Source organism: Loxodonta africana, chromosome 16 (assembly GCF_030014295.1).
Source record: "Loxodonta africana isolate mLoxAfr1 chromosome 16, mLoxAfr1.hap2, whole genome shotgun sequence".
In the NCBI taxonomy this organism is placed as follows: domain Eukaryota; kingdom Metazoa; phylum Chordata; class Mammalia; order Proboscidea; family Elephantidae; genus Loxodonta; species Loxodonta africana.
In genome coordinates, this window is record NC_087357.1 from 20,924,192 (window position 1) to 20,929,522 (window position 5,331).

At 48.6% G+C, this 5,331-nt stretch overlaps 1 non-coding gene across 1 annotated transcript; it reads right to left on the reverse strand.

Moving 5' to 3' along the window:
* Nucleotides 1-1,274: 1,274 nt before the first annotated feature.
* On the reverse strand, nt 1,275-1,345 carry TRNAE-CUC (transfer RNA glutamic acid (anticodon CUC)). The gene has a single exon. It is a non-coding gene; the product is annotated as a tRNA-Glu (tRNA).
* Nucleotides 1,346-5,331: the final 3,986 nt, after the last annotated feature.

The following is a 5,331-nucleotide window of genomic DNA, read 5'->3' on the forward strand; positions in this document are numbered from 1 at the left end:
GAGAGAGGATTCCCCAGGTGGTGCAAATGGTTAAGCGCTCAACTACTAACCAGAAGATTGGTGCTTCGAACCTAGCCAGAGGTACCTCGGAGGAAAGGGTAGGCGATCTACTTCTGAAAAATCCGGCGTTGAAAACCCTGTGAAGCACAGTTCTACTCAGATACACCTGGGGCTGACATGAGTTGGAATCCACTCAGTGGCAAGCGGTACTGATTACTCGGGAGAGAGAGAGAGGGAGAGGAAGGAGAGTAGAGCGGAGAGGAGGGAAGGGAAGGAAAATCAGCTGACCTGGAGAACTTTGCATACTTGGTGGACAGCTTGAATTCATGTCCTTGAGTCCAGAAATTCGTCTACTCCTGACCTTGTGGCAACCACTTAAAAGCTCCCCAGCCCCCCATGGCCATCAACCACTGCTCCAGAGGAGCCCGGAGGGCCTTGCCAAGCAGATGAACAGGGCAGGTCTAGAACAGGATGCCACAATTGGCAGAGGACTTTTCTTATCAGGGACACACAGTCAGTTCAGGGGGAGTTGCGTTTGTTTGCTTTTTCTTTTCTCTTTTAGCTGAAAGGAGTTCCTGGGAAAGATGAATGCCATTAGAAACGGAAATTCTTGCCAACACCAGAGAGAGCGGCCCCTAAAGACATATGCCCCACCCAGCCAGCCCTCCCAGCTTCAAAGGATTCAGCAACCATCCCAGCCCCTCCCATTCAGCTGGGCCAGGGAGATGGCTAGGGCTTCCAGAGAGGCCTGTTCTGTTCAGTTCTGCAACCCCAGGCCAGGGCTGCATTTAGCGCCATCCTTGTTGATTTAGAGCTGTCCTTGCTGACTAGCCCTGGTTGCCTAATGGTTAAGTGCTACAGCTGCTAACCGAAAGGCTGGCACTTTGAATCCACTAGGCACTTCTTGGAAACTCTATGGGGTAGTTCTACTCTGTCCTATAGGGTTGCTATGAGTCGGAATCAACTCAACAGCAATGGTTTTGCTTATGCGATAGGCCAGGAAAGGGAAAACTAAGTTGTTGTTGCTGTTATTGGCTGCTATCAAGTTGACCTCCGACTTGGCAATCCCATGCTTCCTAGTTCTGTGCCATCCCTGTGATCTGTTGTGGATTGCACTGCTGTGATCCATATGGTTTTCACTGGCTAATTTTTGGAAGTAGAATGCCAGGCCTTTCTTTCTGATCCAGCTTAGTCTGGAAGCTCTGCTGAAATCTGTTCAGCATCATAGCAACACACAAGCCTCCTCTGACAGACAGGTGAAACTGTGCAAGAGGTACATTGGCCAGGAATTGAACCCAGGTCTCCCACATGAGAGGTGAGAACTCTACCACTGAGCCACCAACGCCCTCATCCAGACCTCCTTGTATCCCTCTTCGTGGTTGTGTGTGCCCATCCCCGGCTTCTGAGTGCTTTGCTTTGAAAGGCTTCTGCCTGAGACCTATTGGAGGATCAGCATGAAGCCAGTGAGGCTGCTTCTCCCACACCCACAGAGCTCCAGTTCACGGCTCCCCCTCTAGCCTCCCCTCCCCACACTCCTGCCAGTGGTCTGTGGCTAAGGACAGTCCCATTGTCACCAGCTGGATAAACGAGGTATAATGCACACTCCAGAGCTCCCCTGAGGCAGGTACTTCACCTGAAATCAGCCTCTTAATTGGCCGCTTCCCCTTTCACGTTCTGCTGCCCTGACCCCTTTACCGGCCCCTCAGGGCTGCACGTCCATTGCACATCATTTTTCCTTGGATCTTTGCTAAAGTTTGCTTCTGGGGAGCCCAACCTAAGAGGGTTTACTGAAGCACTTTGAAAGTTAGAAGTGAAGCATATGTTGTTGTTGTTGTTAGATGCTGTCAAGCTGATTTCAACTCAGAGTGACCCCATGTGACCAGTGTCAGATTACCCAATGAGCAAGGTAAGCGAGGGTTTACTTGTGCTTACTTACTTATCTGTAGTGAACAATTTCACATTTTTTTCAGCACATCAAAGATTCTGTTTCTAGGTATCTCTCTCTCTCCCAACCCCACAGCATCTTCCTATAGAATCGAAGCCTCTTTTAAAATTTACAATCCCTGACAGGGATGGAGTACACAGTAAACAAAGTAAACCTGGTGCTTACTCACTAATCCGCAGTGAACAGTTTCACATGTTTTTCACCACGTCAAAGATGTGGCGAAACTCGTGAGAAATTGTTCACTACACATTAGTAAGTAGGCAAAAGTAAGTCTGTCCTTACCTTACTAAGTAATCCACCCCTGCAGGGGACAGAGTAGAACTGCCCCATAGCATTTCCTATCTTGTAATCTTTACAGGAGCAGATCACCAGGTCTTTCTTTCACTAGGTAGGTTTGAACCACTGACCTTGCATTGGCAGCTGAGCACTTAACCATTGTGCTGCCAGGGCTCCTTAGAGTGAAACGTATACTTGTATGGAATTAACCAGTTGGAATAACTAGAGAACTGACTGTACAACTCTTACATCCCTGAATATGGGACTCAGGACAGAACAAGAGGTCAAGGGAGACCTGGAGCTAGTTGTTCCATAACTCACTCAGCACAGTCGGCCTTCGTGACCACCACACTCCCAGCTTTGTGCTGTTGGCGGTCACCACAGCCAAGGGGAGCTTTCATCTTCCTGGGCCTCTGGGGGCTCCACTGCTACTCTTCAGAGCAGCCTGCGTTGTTTTCACCCAGGGGTCACTGGCTTATTCCTACTTCACTCCCCAAGTGACCTTTCTCAGGACTCCAGGAGAAAGCCAAGGTCCTGAGTGTAGGACTGAAGCCCAGGCTGGATTCATTTTTAAGAGGAAGGTACATGTTTTTGGCAATTGTCAGGGGACAAACCATGAACCTGGATTTTTGATCAACAAAACTTACATAGAAGTGGAGGCCATTCATTATATCCCCGGATTTAGTACTTTTAACAAGGACCATGCTTTAAAAAGTAGGTTCTTGAGTGTCCTGTCTCAATGTCTCTATTATGGTTGATGGGTTTCCACATTTCAGCGACACCTGCGTGAGCCTGGGGACAGGATAGACCCATCCTCATGTTCAGATTCTCAGAGTTTTCTCTTCTTCATTTAGTGGGTACATTCCAACTTCCTTTCAACACCTGATCACTTTAAGGACATTAACAAATAATTGACCTTCCCTTAGATGACCCAGCAGCCTTGCTTTTCTAACAGCTGAATTCTTCACACCGTGTCCTATAAGCCACTCACGCCAACCACCAGAGAGATGATACTTGTGTTTGCATATGTCTGCATGCATAGCACTTCCATAACTCATATGTGCCCAGACTGGCCCACTTGACTTCAGAAGATTTAAAAAAAAAAAAAATTGCCATCAAGTTGATTCTGGCTCATGGCAACCCCACGTGCATCGGAGTAGACCTGTGCTCCACAGGGTTTTCACTGGCTGATTTCTCAGAGGTTGATCACCTGGCCTTTCTTCTGAGGAGTCTTCCCCGCGGTCACACTGGACAGTTTACCTAAAGTTCACGCAAAAGGAAGGCTGGCCATTGTCATGGCTGCCCTACTATTTCCCTACCAGAAATTCTTTTTTCACTTTATCTTTTGCTTAGCATCGGAGCTTGTTAACTATTTGCACCACCCAAGGACTCCTTCAATAAGACAAATCAAAACCTGTTGACGTGGAGTCGATTCTGACTCACAGCGACCCTATAAGGCACAGTGGAACTGCCCCATAGGGTTTCCAAGGAACGGCTGGTGGATTCAAACTGCCGACCTTTTGGTTAGCAGCCATAGCTCTTAACCACTATGCCACCAGGGCTCCTCAATAAGACAGAGTTGCCTTAATCTGGAACTGGACTCACCCAAGGGGCTGCAGGAGGAATGGGGAGGTGGGGAGAGGCGCAGACCTCGCTGAGACTAAGAGGGAGGCCAGAGTGCTATGTAGTCTTGTTGCTGTTCATTGCTGTAGGGTCAGCTCCAAGTCATGGCAACTTTATGCACAACAGAATGAAACATTGCCTAGTCCTACATCACCATCACAATTGTTGGTATGTTTGTAGCCCATTGTTGCACTGTTGTGTCAATCCATGTCATGGAGGGCTTCCCTCGTTTTTGCTGACCCTCTGTCTTACCAAGCCGTGTAGTCCAGTGGTCCCCAACCCTGGCTGAACCTCAGCTTAGGGATCTGAAGGTACATAGCCATACAGAATCCCAACCACCAGGAGCTTCATCTGAGCCCAGTCCAGGCCAGCCTTCGACACTGGAGAGGCTTAGCCCAAGAGAGTCGCGTGTCCAAAGAGGTGAGCACGGCAGGGGCAAGGACTCAGGGCCCGTCACAGGGAAGTCCGCCGGCAGGACCAGGACCCCAACTGTGGCTGAGAACAGATTCCCATTTCTGGGCAGGGCCATAGGGAGAGTTAGTGAGTTTGGCGGCTGAAGAAACAGAGTAGAACAAGGCAGAGAACACGGCAGGTCACCCCTCAGGCTCTGAAGCTCAAAACATGGATACCAATTTAGGAAATGAGTAGTCGGTGCCTTGAAGCTGAAAGCTGAGGTGGGAGCTCCTTAAATCCCCTCAACTTCTGTAGACCAGCCAGGACAGAGCGTTTCCAGAGAGCTAGGCAGGGATTGACTGAACCTGAACTCAAACCCACATCTTCTGATTATTGGTTCAGTGACTCCATTAAATGAAACCTCCAGGGTCAAATGCCAGAAAAACCAAGTCCTAGTCCCTGGGTGGCATAAACAGTTAAGGTCTGGGCTACTAACCAAAAGGTTGGCGGTTTGAACCCACCCAGAGGTGCCTTGGATGAAAGTCCTGGTGATTTGTTTCCAAAGGGTCACATCCATGAACACCCTGTGAAGCACAGTTCTACTCTGACACACAGAGTCGTCATGACGTGGAATGAAATTGACGGCAATTGGTTACTAGTCAGAATCGACTTGACAGCAACGGGTTTGGTTTTTGTTTTTTTTTTGGTGGGGGCGGGGTTTGGTTACTAGTAGCTTTGCTACCCCCTGGTCAGCCTACCTCAAAGGACCAGAAGTGTATGTCACTTGGGTCCCTTAGTGTGTGGAGAGGCAGGAGAAATGGGCTGGATGTTTACGGAACATTTACCAAGTATGAATCTGGTGAAGGAACACAAAATACTCAACGTGGACCAGCTAAATAAACAGATAACCTCCATTACTGAGAAAAAAGTAAAAAGGCATCTTTTCCCAGTTGAACACATCACATCACATGAACGCAAATGTCAAAATTGCTAGGTTCTACTGGAATTTGGCTGTAGCAAATATTGACTGAAGTTGGGGGCTTGCTGGCAGGGTCTTATTGATGTTTGGGTTATCCGGAAACTCTGGCGTGTGT